Genomic DNA, 17,584 nt, shown 5'->3' on the forward strand with positions numbered 1-17,584 from the left:
CACAGGTCACAATTTTTTTTTAAGCTTTTTCAAATACAGGAAGGTTAAGAAAATACTGATCTTCCAAAATCCAAACCTTGGAACAAATATCTTAACAAAGGATTCTATTCCATGTGACTAGATTTATCCTTCTCCCAAGATCTAGAATCCATTTCAGACAAAATAAGGGATTCTAGACTAAGCTCAGGAAGACATGGAAATACAGGTTACTTCTACATTTTGCCCCTTTTATCTTCCCAATGAGAAAAACAAACACTGCCCAATAAACACACTAAATAGTTTGATAATTTACCTACATATTTGAAAGCTCTCTCTTATGAGAATCAACCCTTCAAACAGAATAAACACAAGTTTACAGGCCTTCACAGCTGGACAGAGATTCAAAATAGCATGAGATAAGACAGGGAAAGGAAATTTCTGGGAAAAGTTTTAAAGCTTATAGTCATAAATAAGCCAGTGAATAGCCACCCAATATCTCTGAATCAAAGAAATATGGCATCTCCCTTTTGCATATTCTTGCTCAGACTTCTGGCAGAACACTTGCAAGTTCAGAAAACCATCTATGACTAGGTAGGGATTTCTATTTTTATTAATAGCAGGCTAGGTTATCCAATCATTGTGCTAAAAAAGAGAACTAACTAAAAATTCTTGATAAAATACCAAATTAAAAACGCTAAAACCATTAAAAAAAAAAAAACCTCACAAGACAGTAAGGAAGTACCAGACCAAGACATAGGAGGAAGAGCTATATTAAGGAAAGTAGATTTGAAGGAAAATATAATAAGGCACACTGAAATAAAGCAGTAAAACACCCAAGGAAATGAATATGAAATTTTAAGAAAGGAAAAACAGGTCATTATGGCAGAAAGCCTCTAAGATGGCAATCAATGAAACAGAAGACAGTCAAGGAAGATCCATCATGCTATAATTGCAGCTCATTAAGAAGAGAATAAAGTAATGGAATGAAACTAATATCGCCCTACCTTTGGACAAGCTGATAAGAAAGCTCAGGTGTTCCCTCCTTTGGTACCAGTGGAAAGTTCAAACAATACAAGGCCCAGACTGCATAAGAACTATTATTATAGCCCCACCCTTAACCACAATGAAAGCCAAACCATTATCTTTTCCCTATTCTCAAGTTATTTATTTTTTTAAAATACTTCTTCCCAAGAAGAGGATTTCTATCTTTTTTCCCCCCGCCCTAGGTTTTTGCTGTGTTGACCAGGCTGGTCTTGAACACCTAGGCTCAAGCAATCCTCCAACCTAGGCCTCCCAAGCAGCTGGCACGACTGGATTCAAGCTACTTTTGAACCTGTTTGGGAGCCTGCCCTGCTCTCACAGAAAGCCTCATTATGTGAACCATAACCTTTTCATATCTTCTAGGTGCATGAGTGGCATCACCAATCTTGACATCCAAACCAAATTTTGGTTGGGGAGCCCATTCTGTCACAGCTGGGTAGTGACAACAACAGAAGCAATAAAAAAGCAAAGATTGTGGTCTTGATTTTAAGATAGATTTTTAAAATATCATTAACAACACAAAGAAGAATATTTTAGAGTGCGAAACACCATAATTCAAAATGGTGATGCAACAGTTATTATTATCTATGCACCAAAATAGCACAAAAACCATCCATATAAAGCAGAAATTATGGGAGATGCAAGGAAAAACAAATACACAAATAACAGGAGATTTTAATAAACTACTCTTAGTAAGACCTGTTAGGTGGACAAAAAAATAAGTAAGACCATAAAAGATATGAATGACATAACACATTAAATAGGTTTAGGAATATGTATCAAACACTACATCCTAATAATAGAAAATATGCCTCCCCAATAGCAAATAGAATGGTGACAAAAATTTGGTTATATATTAAAAGTATAATACCAAAGAAAATACCAGTGGTTCTATAATCTAGAAATATTAGAAACAACAGTCTGATCATAATACAACAAAACTAGAAACTTAAAAACAAAACAAAGAAACAGGAAGGCCCATTCTCCTGGAAATTTTAAAGTCTTCTATTAAAGGACAACATAAAGTAAAAATCCATGAAAGGAAGAAACTACATTATCCTTTTTGATTATATGATTACAGTTACAAAGAGCTAAAAATATGGTGTTATAAAATATCTAGCAAAGTTACACATGCACGTACATCTGACTCAGCAATCCCTACTCTAGGAATCTATCCAAATGATACACTAGCTAAAATACGAAACGATACATAAACCAATAAAAGTGGTTACCTACAGAAGGAATAAAGGAACAGGGTAGAGGAGATAGGAATGAAAGAGAGATTTGCCTGAATGTACCTCACTATACAGTGTTGATTTCGAACCATGTAAGTGTTTTACACATCAAAAATGAAAAAAGAAATGGGAAAATCAATTCTTAAAAATAAAAAAGAAACTGAAACGAAAGAACCTTGTTGTATATCCAGCTGGTGTCATAACCACGGAGAGAAAACTATTCCAACCAACCTTAAAACACAATATTTTTGGCCGGACACAGTGGCTCACACTCATAATCTCAGCACTTTGGGAGGCCGAGGCAGGCGGATCATGCAGTCAGGAGATCGGGACCATCCTGGCTAACATGGTGAAACCGTCTCTACCAAAAATACAAAAAATTATCTGGGCATAGTGGCATGCGCCTGTAGTCCCACATACTCAGGAGGCTGAGGCAGAAGAATCACTTGAACCTGAGGAGTGGAGGCTGCAGTGAGCCGTGATCGTGCCACTGCACTCTAGCCTGGGCAACACAGCAAGACTCTGCCTCAAAAAAAAAAAAAAAAACAATATTTTGACTGTATTCTCAATGAGATATGCTGTCAAAACACAGAGAAGAGCAGACAAATCTTATCATTTATCCAGTAATCGTGCTGTTGGTCATGATATTAGTAATAATATTTTTAAAACAAATAAGTAGCTACATCAATATAGTTAGGAACCAAGCATTTCAGTATCTTTAGAAGTATAAACCAAGAAAAGTTTTTATATTAAGAAACCCTATAATCTTAACATTTAAATTGAAAATAAATACAAGCTTGTGATGATTATCTCTTTTTAAATAACCTGCCCACCGAAAAAGCCCATAAGCAACGAAAGTCCAGTGGCAATGACAGCGCAGAGACCTGGATTGTGGTATCCAAACACCATTTACCACTAAAAGGAATCACAACTCCTTGGAGAAATGGGTAATTTGAGGATAAGGGTACAAAATGTATACAGTGGACTTGGCACATTGTCTCATACCATAAAACAAGAATGTTATCAAGAGCTACCAGGGTTGTCAGGGATCCAGAGCAGCTTGAAAGCATTCCCATTAACCAATGATGAGACAATTTGAGCATAAAAAAAAAAAAAAAGCAGGCAATGGATTCGTTTTTTTAAATCTAAATTTAAATGAGACTTTAAAAAAATAATTGGTCACCTTTGGAAGTTGCTAAAGCACAAAACTAATTATTTTGGAAATAATAAAAGGAAAGAACCATTTATTCTGCACTATTTTTGTATAAATTGCATTGCAGGTTAACCAAATAGTTGATGAAAGAAAATTACTCTTTATAAAAGAATTCCAACTAATAAACGCAGAAAAATGACAGAAAAATAATCACCATTTTGCAGCCCCTAATGCAATGAAGGATCATCAGTGCTAAAATAATTACGTAAGATGTTGCTGAAGAACCTGAGAATGGCTCAATCAACACCTGAGTCCTCTAAATTAATCTTAACACTAAAAGAGTAAAACACAGGCATTATGTGCCTCCTGATGTGACACAGTACACAGCACCACTTATGTAGTACTATTGACACAAATCTAAACCTAAATCTAAGTCTCTGACCTACCAGCCCAATTGCAGGAGATAGAGGGAAAGGAGGAACATGTATGTTCTGTAAGAACACAATTAATCTAAATCCAGGATGTGAAAAATGTTATAGGAAAATGACTCAGTTTATTCACAATAAACATAGCATGAAAGAGAGAGGAGAAGGAGAGAAGGGTGAGAAGGAGAAAAGAAGGGAAGGAGAGAGAGAAGTTATGAATTAAAAGAGTCTTACACCAACCAAATACAAGAGTAGACCTTGTTTGGATTATGATTTTAAAAACTGAATAATGGATGATATAAAATAATTACTGTTCATCAGATTAAACATTTTTATTTTTAATTCATTAACTAATACTCCTATCAAACTATACCCAATCCAAAAAATTAGTGTTGCTATTGTTGTTGTTGTTATTATTTGCCAAGTATGTCAATAAACATAAAATAGTTTTAAAAATAATTGTTTTGTTGAGAAGGATAATAGTATTATGGGTCTCATTTTTTGTAAAAGTTATTATCTGATATTTAATGAATTATTTACAGGTAAAAATAAATCTTATCTGAGATATACTTTAAAATACTACAGGACAAAATGTGTGTGTTTGCGTTTACCTAGGTAACAAACCTGCGTATCCTGGACATGTACCCCAGAACTTAAAAAAAAATAGAAAAATAAAAAAAAAGGCTGGGCGCGGTGGCTCACGCCTGTAATCCCAGCACTTTGGGAGGCCAAGGCAGGCGGATCACGAGGTCAGGAGATCAGATCGAGACCATCCTGACTAACATAGTGAAACCCCGTCTCTACTAAAAATACAAAAAAATTAGCCAGGCGCGATGGCGGGGACCTGTAGTCCCAGCTACTCAGGAGGCTGAGGCAGGAGAATGGTGTGAACCCAGGAGGTGGAGCTTGCAGGGAGCCGAGATCGTGCCACTGCACTCCAGCTTGGGCGACAGAGCAAGACTCCGTCTCAAAAAAGAAAAAGAAAAAGAAAAAAAAACTACATGAAAACATCAATTTTAACACCTACATAATATTTTATCATATCAGTCAACTATAATCAATGACGTTTTCCTAATATTCAACATTTAGATCATTTATATCTTTTACTCATTAAATATCTGTGATAACAATTTTAAAAAGTGCGTGTTTGTATGCATGTATAGGACAGATTAAATAAGACCAGAGGAATGTTGGGAATTGTTGAAGCCGGATTTTACTATTATCTCTAATTTTTGCATGTTTTAAAATTTTCACAGTGAAAAATATTAATATACTAGACCCATTTTTAAAACTGGCAAAGGACTTCCACTACTGATAAAATAGAGCAGACATATTTTTACTTATTCCTTCCATTAAAAATAGCTAAAAATTATAGGCATTTTATACATATAGTAAACAAAAGAAGACTAAAAAGTTCTGAAAAGAATGCAGACTAGCTAGGGACCTCAGATCCAAGGAATAACAGACTGATGAGTTCCCTCAGTTTTATTTTGCCTAATTTACCCCAGACTTTGTATTGGACAAGCCAATAGTTTGGAAAGGCCAACAAACATGACAAAAATAAGTTCCCAAAAAATCGTGCTCTCTCTAGAAAAAAAAAAAAAAGAGAAGAAGAAGAGAAAAAGAATCGCCCAGCAAGACAAAACTTTTAGACAAAACTATTCTACTGTAGCCACCTACCAGAGGAAAAACTGCAACCCCACCAACAAACACAGAATGGTGAACCTAGACTTTCACCCTCACCAGGTTGTAACAAAGTGCCTTAACACCTCTGTCAACATGGTGTCAGAGAAGGCCAAGTGAGGAGTACAGATTTCCATCCCTGTTAGGCAGTAATGAAAACAACTCATAAACACACTTTCATGTCAGTGGAAGCCATGTGGGGAAGCTGGATGTCTACTTCACTCAGTGGTAATAGGGTCTCCCAAAGCCAACCCTTCCTTGTCATGCTAGAGTGGTGTCAGAGGAGGCCTAGCGGAGAGTCAGGAGGAAATGAGGCAGTGCCACCCCCGACCCCTAGGTGGAGCAGTATCAGAGGAGGGCTACTACAACAGATGATTCGGGTAAGATCCAGAGTCTCATAATATCCTAAGTGCCCAGGTTTTGACAGAAAATCACTCATCATTTCAGGAACCAGGAAAATATCAACTTTAATGAGAAAAGGCAATCAACAGATGCCAACACTGAGATGACACAAATGTTAGAATTTCTGACTAGGATTTTAAAGAGGCCATTATAAAAATGCTGCAACATATAATTATGAATATACTTGAAGCAAATGATAAAATGGAAAGCCTCATCAAGGAAATAGAAAGTTTCAACAAAGCAACAGAAACTATAAAGAGAGCAAATAAACATTTTAGAACCTGTGGGACTATAACAAAAGATCTAACATGCATGTCATCAAAGTCCTAAAAGGAGAGGAGAAAGAGGGGTAGGCTGAAGAAGTATTTTAACGAATAATGGTTGAAAATGTTCCAAGTCTGGCAAAAAATGACAGAGTCAAAAAGCTAAATGAATCCTAAACAGGATAAGTCTAAAGAAAACCATGTCAAAACACATCATAGTCAAATTTCTTAAAACTAAAGTCAAAGAAAAAAAATCCCTTAATTCTCCTTTTCCATGTAATTAGCATATTCACAGGTTCCCGGGGATTAGGACATGCACACGTTCAGGGGTGGGGGACATTATTCTGCTTAACACACAATCCAATTAGAAATAAGATACGAAGAGACATTTCACTAAAGAGGATATACAGATGACCAAAAGCATATAAAAAGAAGTTTAACATCACTAACCATCAGGTAAACACAAATTAATACCATGAGTTAATAACATATATGTCTCTGATATAGTTTGAATATGTGTCCCTGTAAAATCTCATGTTGAAATACAATCCCCAATGTTAGAGGTGGGGCCAGATGGGAGGTGTTTGGGTCATGGGGGCAAATCCCTCACGGCTTGGAGGTTAAGTGAGTGGCATCTCCCCCAACACTCTCCCTCTATTGCTCCCACCATGTGAAACACCTGCTCTCCCTTCGCCTTCCGCCATGATTGTAAGCTTCCTTGAGGCCCCCTCAAAAACCGAGCAGATGCTGCTGCCATTCTTCCTGGACAGCCTGCAGAACTATGAGCCAATTAAACGTCTCTTCTTTATAAATTATCCAGTCTCAGGTATTTCTTTATAGCAATGGAAGAACAACCTAACACAGCATCAGAAGAGCTAAAATAAAAAAATAGTGACATTGTCAAATGTTAACAAGGATGCAGAGAAACTGTTTCTCTTGTTGCTGATGGGAATGTAACATGGTACAGTCACCCTGAAAAATGGTTGAGCAGTTTCTTAGAAAACTAAGCATATACTTACCACATGCTATCACATTCCTGGGCATTTATCCCAGAGAAAACTTACGTCTGCACCAAAACCTGTACATGATTATTCATAGCAGCTTTATCTGCAATAGCCAGCAACTATAAACAACCAAAATGTTCCTCAATAGGTGAATGATGAGACAAAAATGTGGTCCATCCACATCATGGAATATTACTTGACAATAAAAAGAAATGAAACATTGATACAACAACTTGGATGCATCTCAAGCAAAAAAAGAGAAAAAGCCAATCTCAAAAGGTCACATACTGTGATTTCATTTATATAACATTCTCAAAATCACACAATTATAGAGATGAAGAGCAAATTAGTGGTTGCTGGCGATTAGGGATGGTGAGGGGGTGATTATAAAGGGATAGCTCCAAGGAGATGTTTATGGTGATGGAACAGACACATAAAGAAGAAATAAAATGACAGGTAAAGCCTTACGGCGTTGGGGTAAAAAGGAGAAAATTAGCTAGTAGGAAATTTTTCACTCCCTATAAGCTATGAGTTCATTTCTATGATATTACTGAATCTGATAAAGAAATTTTCTGTATTTGATAGTGGTGTTGGCTAAACAAATCTACACCTGTGATAAATTGACATAGACCTATACACATACACATTGAACCAATGACAATTTTCTGCTTTTGGTACTGTACTAGTTATACAAAACATAATCATTGGAGGAAATGGGAAGTCAAGGGTATGAGGGACCTCTCTGTACCTTCCTTGCAACTTTTTGTGTATCTATAACTATTTCAATTATTTTTAATTTTTCAAGACAAAAGAAAGACTGGCAAAACTTTGTTGACAAGGATGTTTAAGGTGGACACTCTCATATGCTATAGGTAGAATGTAAATCAGTAATCTCCTTTTGGCAATTTTTAAAAACTGTGCATATCCTTTGATGCATGGATATCATGGCAAGAACTTATTCCAAATATGAAAAGTTGTATTCACAAGCTTTGTTGTAAATTTAAACTGGCCATTCTAATTCAACAGACTGTCCTCCTTTTATCAAACCAAAATACAGTTATCTTGTTAAAATCTGATGACCAAGGTCTTTTTTTTTTTAAATCAAAACTCATTTCTTCAGTACTTTAAAGCATTTGGCCACTTTCTTTTGTACCTGATCACTAACCATATGTTGCAATTTCAGCCTGTAGTACTTAGATCATGCTTTTGCAGCTCTGTATCAAGGATTAAGGTATTTTCCCTAAAAATGTGCTCATGCTTGCTCCTTCTGACTACAATGTCCTTCCACATCTGCACAGATCCCTCTCTGATTCAAATGTAATTTCCTTATTAAAGCAATTTCTATCAGCTGAGAACGACTGTTCAGCCTCTTTGACCTTCTAGTTGCTTACTTTTTGCTCCCTTTTATAGCACCTAAAACCTTCTACTTGGAAGTTATATATGTGGTTATTCTAATCTTAATAGACATTTTATAAGCTCCTTGAGGTAGAGACTGTAATGTGTAGTGACTTGTCTATAATGGATGCATGTGAATATCTAATGCATAATCTACCAGTAGGCTAGACAGAGTCAACATTCTGGAGTAGGGGTAAAACACTATTTGAAAATGAGTCACCTAGTCCACTGCTCCAATATCTACCAAAGAACTGAATCGATGCAAGTGGGTCACAGGCCTTCATGTCTCTGGAATGCCTTCAGTCATGCATTAATCCATGGGTCAGTTTAACACCCTGCTTTTAAAGACCTTGCTCAGGTCAAGATACAGTAAAAGTGTCCATGAACCAAAGAGTTTTTTAAGTAAAGAGGTCTGGATAACAAAGTACCTACTTTTTAAATTTTTTATTTTTAATTTTTGTGGGTACATAGTAAGTATCTATATTTATGGGGTACTTGAGATATTTTGATATAGGCATGCAATGTGCAATAATCATGTCAGGGTAAATGGGGTATCCACCACCTCAAGCATTTATCCTTTGTGTTACAAACAATCCAATTATACTTTTTGTTATTTTTAAATATAAAATTAAATTATTATTGTTGACTCTAAGTCACCCTGTTGGCAGAGCACCTACTTTTCATAGGACATTTACTGTACCAGTGAGACATATCTCAAAAACTTCGGTTTCCATCTAGAATACATTTTTATTTTTTAAAGTTAATTTCACAAACTCCTAGAACTATATTTTCATTAAATAGCCACTTTATTCCTCTGCACCCCTTTTCCCCTGTGCATATACACACACGCTCCTTGTTCTGCCTCTTCCTCTATTTCTCATAATCTCAATTTGTCATCTCTCAAGCCAGTAGTCTGAGAATCTTCCTCAACCCTTCTGCTCCCTCACCCTCACCCCATCAGTCATGAGGTGCTATCCAATTGGATTCTTGAACATCTCTCTTATCCTCAGCCCCAAGCCCTCATATTTTTTCCAAGACTAGTACAATAGTCTCCCAACTGGGCTGCAGACCTCTAGTCTTCACATTCTTACCCCCCAAAATCTTTAAAATATGTAAATGTCCTATTCTACTCCCCCTGCGCCCCACGTCCTATAGGATAAAGTCCATGCTTCTCAACTGACACGGAAGGTTCGTTCCCTATCTGGTTCCTGTCTCCATGGCAGGAGGAGACACGCTGCTCAACCATGCTGCTCGATGGCAGCTCCTGCCATTCAGCTTTACACCTGCTTCCCTGCCTTCACCTCTTCCATCTACTCACACCTTTACACTCACTCATTGATGATTCTGCCAGCTGGATCACATCACACTGCTCTTTGCCTCTCAACTCCTGCTGCGGTCCCGGATGACTGCAGCAACTATGTAGTTAAAAACCCAATCAAGACACTTTCACCTCCATTACACTTCAATATGCATTCCCATAGATACCCTCTAGACCTCATCATTGCCAGATGCTGCTCTCTACCTAAATATAATCTTTAGTTCCAATAGCCCACTCTCAAAGATTTACAGGTAACAAGAAATTATTGCATACAAGACATATCAGGAGAAGAAAAGCAAGTTTCAGAACAGTATATATGATATGATTCCATTTCTGAAACAATACTAAGAACTAATGCATAGAAAAACACTGACGAACATATCCCAAACTATTAAAAATGCATTTAAAGTAATACAGTTATAACAAACTATAAGAATCACAAGGGACTTTTACTTCCTACATGGATTTGATTTTTCTAAACTGTTTGAAATTTTTACAGAAAACATGTGCTACTTTTTAAATTTAAAAATAATAAACACTGTGATGAGAGGTGGAGAGGGCACCCCTCTCTATATATGTGATCCTGAGCTGCCACTTGCCAGCTCTCTCTCTCTCTCTTCCACTATACCTGGCTTCTGCCTCCTCATGCCCTTTCATCTCCTGGCCCCTCTTTGGCTTGCTCGACCATCTCATGTCTACTCTCTTCCCTCTTCAGCCTAGATCTCATAGTCAGTTTTGTCACCATGTCTAAGCAATACTGTCAATGTCCTGATTCCAAGTCTTGCTGTCATAACCAGCAAAATCCTAACACTGGTCAATCCAGCTGTTCCAGTTCTCTGCTACACCCAGGCTGTTAGGACTGCCAGAGAAAACCACACAGCAGCCTAGACTCACAACCTTGCAAATTCAGTGTCTGCAGCCTCTGCTGGGCCCCTTAGACCACCTCATCTGTTTCCTGTATTAGCTCTCTTCCCGGCAGCTATTTCTCTTCCTGCCATTCTAGAGGGTTTATCCCACTCAGATCTCTTCTGAGTTCCAGCTCCACCAACCCAGCTGCCTACAAGATGCTTCCACTTAGGGTGTCCACAGGCACCTCAAGCTCAGCATGTTCCCTCAGCTCTGCTTTCTCCTATATTCTGCCGTGAATGAATTATCATTCACACAATTGCCCATATCCCAAGTGTAGGCATCACCTATGACTTCTCTTTCCTCAAATTAACCATATAATATATATTTGTGGACTACTTACTATGTGCCTGATAATGTTCCAAGCATTATATGTTTTAGTTACTTTAATCCCCACAGCAACCCTAGATGAAGGTATTATTACCCTTCCCATATCACAGATAAGGAAACTGAGGCATAGAGGAGGTAAGTAACCTGCCCCAGTTCACAGAGTAGCAAAGTGTAGAGCCCGGAATAGAACCAGTCATTGTGGTCCCAGAGTCCACGCTTTTGATCATGACATGATTCTGCCCTCACCTTGCTTGTGACTCTACCTCCTTAGTATCTCACAAATTCACCACTCCTTTCCATCCCTGCTGCCCCGCCTTTGTTAATGTCACTATCACATCTTGCCTGGACAACTGCAACAACTTAACTGACCTACCCAACTCCAGAATTATGCCCTTCCCATGCCCCAGCCATTCTCCACGCTGCAGCCACAGTGACCTTTCCAAAGGGAAAATTTGGTCATGCCATTTCTCTGCCTAAAATCATTTAGTCCAGAACACTCTCCACACTCCTTAGCATGCTGTTCATCCCCGGAATTTGCCCGTCTTGCACTTGATGCTTAACCAGCAGTTCAGAATGTGTCCTGTGCTAACACACCACAGACTCACATGTAACACCAGGAATGCCTTTCTTGCGCTCCCACCCCATGGCAACTAATTCCCATTTGTCTTTCCAGATTCAGCTGTCACCTCTTTCAGAAAGCCGTGAATGACTCCCAAGGCTGCCCCTTCCTTATGATCTCACAGGTCCTCGTGCTCACTCCTATCATGGTTATTGATCCATCTCTTTCCCTCACTGGACTCTTAAGTTTTTTGAGGACAGGAATTTTGTCTTTTTCATCACTGTATTCCCAGCACCCTGTACAGGGCCTCATACATATACTAATCTAATAAATATGGTTAATTAATTAATTAATCCATCCATCATAATGACTTTTCCCAAATCCCCAAATATGCCAGCCTATTTCATACCTCTAACAGGCTCATCCTTTCCTCACATCCTGATCCCCATCTGCCTAGCAAACTTCTGTTCATCCTACAAAACCCATCTCAAGAATCTGCAGAAGGAAGGCTTTCTCTAGTGCACTCGAGGAGTGCCATAACTCTGTCCTTTGCATATGCCCCTCTAATTAAATGCATCAAATACATTGCATTGTAATTATTTGCTTACAAGCATGTTTCTAAATCCAGAATGTAAGCTTCTTGCCTATAGGGATCACGTGTAATTGGCACATACAAGGAGCTCAGTAAATAATTGTTGAATGAATATTAAATTGCATTTATTAAAAGAGAACTTTCACTAGGCCAAAACATTTCTCAGAGGAACTATTTCACTCATTTGGTTTGTTTTTTTTTTTCAATTTAAAATGTCAGCCTTTGGCTCCTTCCAGTGTTTCTACTTAACAGAGTCCAGGTTAAGTAAGAGTTCAGTATCTATGATGTAATGTCTTCTTTCAGAGAATATTAAAAAGTTAGAAAAATATATTCTCAGCTAACTCTTAGGAAGAAGAACCAGACAGAATAGGGTTTGCTATTAAAGCTCTGTCTTTACAGATTTGCACCACTGAATTCTAAAAAACAGAAAAAAAAAAGAAACGTTTTAGAGGAGACATCCTTAAGCACAAAATTCCTTTTCTGTAGGGAATTGAGTTCTGTTCACCTCTAGGAACTCATAAGGAGCTGATTCTAAAAGAGTTTGAATTTAGAGTAGACTGCAGCCTTGTAAAGCAGAATTTCATAATATGTATTATTAAATTAGTGAATGCCTCCAGATGCTGCAGGGACATGTACATGTCACATTAATAACTATCATGATCACCATAATCATACCCTCACCCCCATCTCTATCATCTCTCTTTGCTTTTTCTTTATCCTAAATGTCTCAAAAAACTCATTTCCTATACTTTTTTTCTGCCATCTTTTATTCCCAAGCCCCTCTCTTCTTTGCGGAAAAGCCAGCAAAAATTTTTTTGCTCCCAGTTAAATCTTTGAACAAGTTAAAATCCTTTCTACCCAGTACACAACATGTAAAATGTAAACAAATCTCAAAGAACTTTAATGTCAAACACTGCCTTTTCTATTTACACATGCATTACAGTAGCCCAGATCCTTTAACAAACTTAAATAAATATAAACATTGCTTGATAAAAATGTTTTCCCCCAGTTTTAAAAAAATAATTTTTGGGCCGGGTGCAGTGGCTCGCGCCTGTAATCCCAGCACTTTGGGAGGCCAAGGCGGGTGGATCATGAGGTCAGGAGATCAAGACCATTGTGGCAAACATGGTTAAACTCCATCTCTACTAAAAATACAAAAATTAGCTGGGCGTGGTGGCACATGCCTGTAATCCCAGCTACTCAGGGGGCTGAAGCAGGAGAATCGCTTGAACCAGGGAGGCGGAGGTTGCAGTGAGCCAAGATCGCACCACTGCACTCCAGCCCAGCAACAGAGTGAGACTCTGTCTCAAAAATAAAATAAAATAATTTTTGTTTTCCTCTCAGAAAGAGCTGTTAGCAGTAATAAACCAAAACTCTGAGAAACTATCTTATTTCCATTAAGACCAAAGGGTTGGGGTCATCAGACCTAGGTTTAAATCTTTTTTAGCCTCAGTTTCCTCACCTAAATGATGGAGATAACAATAAAAAGAGTGAGCCTACTCTAACAATTACCTATTGCCATCTAACAATAGATGCCCCAAAACTTAATGGTTAAAAACAACAATAATAAACACTACTTATTTATCACAGTTTCCATGATTCAAGAATTCAAAAGAAGTTTGGGCTACGTGATTCTGGCTTGGAGTCTCTCATGAGATTGTAGTCAAAGATACAGCCAGGTCTACAGTCATCTGAAGGGTTGACTAAGGTTGGAGAATCCACTTCCAAGATGGCTCATGATCAGCAAATTGGTTCTGACTGTTGGTGGGAGGACTCAGTTCCTCCTCTCACAAGTCCCTTAACATGGCTGCTTGAATGTCCTCAAAACATGATGACTGGCTACCTCCAGGGTAAGCAAGCCAAGAAACCATAGGAGAAGCTACAGTGTTCTTTTTGACCCAGAAGTCACACACTGTCATTTGCACAACATCTATTATAGTCACACAGATCAGCCCTATTCAATGTGAGATAGGCCACACATTTACAAGAATGTAAATACCAGAAAGTGATAATAACTTGGAGCCATCTTGGAATCCATCTATCACATCCATCTCATGCATTTATTAGGAAGATTAAATGAGATAATGTTTGTAAAGTACTTCACTTTGCACAGTGCCTGGCATGTAATTGTTACTGGTGTTATTATTAGCAGAAAGTTTGGTTTAAAAAAAAAAAAGAAAAGAAAAAAACTAAAGCAAAAGGAATTCTATGCAATTAACTTTGCTTTCTGGAAGTAAATGTGAATGCATAAAACTGTTCACATGTCTTCAACTTCTGCTTCTGCTACAGTGAGGGCAAGGGCTACTATACTCTGGAATGTTGATAAATATTATTTTTACCCCCAAATACTATTTTCACAAGAAAATATCAAATTAAAAATAAGGAAAATACTCAAATACCATATGACTTTGGTTGTCAGTGGGGGGTTTTCTAGGCATTCACTGAGTATATAAGGATTAATTTTCACTTTTTAATCCTGCTTCATCTTCTAGCTTTCTACTGTCTCTAAAGCTGTTATGTGTTATGGTTTTCTATTTATTTGATCTTTTTAAAATTGGATTATTTCAGGTTTTACAGGTTTCACATTGGCCTCTGCTCTCTTCCCCTTGAAAAGCTTCTTGAAAACAATCTGTCTCTGCAGGATATGTGCCTTCTTATATCTTAGGTAGATAAAAGAAAGACAGATTCCATTAAGAATTCACTTATTTGACCTATGTTAAAGAAAAGGAAAATGCAGATGTATAATGAAAAGGAGTTTTTCCAAAGCCTCAAATTACAAAATGAACTGCTTCTCCATAGAAAAGCATCAGGTACTGGAAACTTGTTCAAACTATAGAAGTTTCTAGGTCAGACACAGGCAAAGAAAAAAATCAAATAGCCAACTAAGGACCATGTAGGAAGAAGGAAAAACCAGAAACAGAGAAAGATATGGTTGCAAAAAGTGCTTATTATTTGTGAACCCCAATTTACGTCATTTTCATGACTCATACCAAGAATCTACAAGTATTATAGTTTCAAAACAGACTACTTTTGTCACAAGGAAATTCAATTATCTTATTTTTCAATTTAATAAGTAGTAGATGTGATAGGCAATTTTATGTGTCAATTTGACTGGGTCATGAGATGCCCAGATATCCAGCTAAACATTATTTCTGGGCATGTCTATCTAGATGTTTCTGGAAGAGATTAGCATTTGAATCAATGGGCTGTGTAAAGTCTATTACCACCATTCCCAATATGAGTGAGCAGCATCCAATTAACTGAGTGCCTCAACAGAACAAAAAGTTGGAGGAAGGGAGGATTTACCCTCCCTGCCTGACTGCTTGAGCTGAGATATCAATCTCTTGCCCTCAGCGCTCACGGTTCTCAGGCCTTCAGATGCAAACTGGAAGCTACACCATTGGCTCTCCAGCTCTCAGGCCTTCAAACCACACCATCAGCTTTCCTGGATCTTCAGCTTGCAGATGGTATATTTGTTAGAGGAGTTTGAACCAGGGTAACTCCATGTTGAATAGGGGCTAGGTAAAATGAGGCTGAGACCTACTAGGCTTCATTCCCAGCCAGTTAGGCATTCTACGTCACAGGATGAGATAGAAGGTCAGCACAAGATACAGGTCACAAAGACCTTGCTGATAAAACAGGCTGCAGTAAATAAAGCTAAAACAGGCTGCAGTAAATAAAGCCCGCTAAAACCCACCAAAACCAAGATGGTGATGAGAGTGACCTCTGGCCGTCCTCACTGCTACACTCCCCACCAGTGCCATGAAAGTTTACAAATGCCATGTCAATGTCAGGAAGTTACCTATATGGTCTAAAAAGGGGAGGCATGAATAATCCACCCCTTGTTTAGCATATAATCAATAAATAACCATAAAAATGGGTAACCAGCAGCCCTCGGGGGTGCTCTGCCTATGGGGTAGCCATTCTTTATCCCTTTACTTTCCTAATAAGCTTGCTTTCACTTTATTCTATGGACTTGACCTGAATTCTTTCTTGTGTGAAATCCAAGAACCCTCTCTTGGGGTCTGGATTGGGACCCCTTTCCAAAAACATATTGTGGGACTTCTCAGCCTCCATAATCCCATAAATCGTAAATGTCTTCCCAGATATAGATATAAATACAGATATGGATATGCTATTTGTTCTGTTTCCCTAGAAAACCCTGACTTAAAATAGTACAGTATCTACTATATGCAAAGAACTATGTTAATTAACTCTAAATAAAAACATATTGTTTTTGAGGAATAAAGATGAAACTTAGTGATACGGTTACTAGCATATGGTAATAAGCACCTAGAAATCCAACGGAATTTTGACCTTGACTCTGCATATCTGCCCATATTCAAGCTTGGTTCACATCTCTAAGTGAAAAACATTGTTACAGTTTGATTGAGCAGGTGATAAATTTTAATTTCAGTTTCAATGAGGTAGATTAAGAGATAAAGTGATATCACCTTTTAAAAGATATTATTATGAAATATAATGTGCATATAGAAAAGTACCTCACATAAAGAATTATTACAAAGTGAACACCTGTATAATAATCACCGAGGTTAAGAAACAGAGCACTGCCAACACCCCAGAAGGCCCCTGTCACCCGTAGACCCTCTCTCCCCACTAAAGGTAACCACTAACCTCACTTTTTGTAGAAATCACTTTCCTTGATTTGATTCTCTTTTCTTTTTTTGTTTGTTTGTTTGTTTGAGACAGAGTCTTACCCACCCCGGTTTGTTTGTTTGTTTGTTTCAGACAGAGTCTTACCCACCCCGACTGGAGTGCAGTGGTGCAATCTCGGCTCACTGCAACCTCCACCTCCCAGGTTCATGCAATTCTCATGCCTCAGCCTCCCGAGTAGCTGGGATTACAGGCATCTGCCACCATACGTAGCTAATTTTTTATTTTTAGTGGAGATGGGGTTTCACCATGTTGGCCAGCTGGTCTCAAACTCCTGACCTCAAGTGATCTGCCCACTTCAGTCTCCCAAAGTGCTGGGATTACAGGCATGAGCCACAGAGCCCGGCCCCTTAATTCTCTTTTATGACTTAAGCATGCATCCCTAAACATTATAGTTTTGCCTGGCTTTTAATATCTAGATGAATGGAATCACATATTATGTACATTTTGTGTCCAGATTATTTAACTCTAATGTATCTATTTTATTACATACAGCTGTAGTCCATTTTGTGTATAATAATCCACCGTTTGAATTTACTGCAATTTATTTATCCAGTCTACCACTGATTAACATTTGGGTTGCTTCCAACTTGAGGTTGTTTCCTATTATTCTATGATGCTATGA

At 37.9% G+C, this 17,584-nt stretch overlaps 1 protein-coding gene across 2 annotated transcripts in view; it reads right to left on the reverse strand.

Annotated features, from left to right (window-relative positions):
• HYDIN (HYDIN axonemal central pair apparatus protein) overlaps window positions 1-17,584 on the reverse strand; it is a 442,024-nt gene that overhangs the window by 385,425 nt on the left and 39,015 nt on the right. The window lies entirely within an intron of this gene.

Source organism: Nomascus leucogenys, chromosome 2 (assembly GCF_006542625.1).
Source record: "Nomascus leucogenys isolate Asia chromosome 2, Asia_NLE_v1, whole genome shotgun sequence".
Lineage (NCBI taxonomy): Eukaryota > Metazoa > Chordata > Mammalia > Primates > Hylobatidae > Nomascus > Nomascus leucogenys.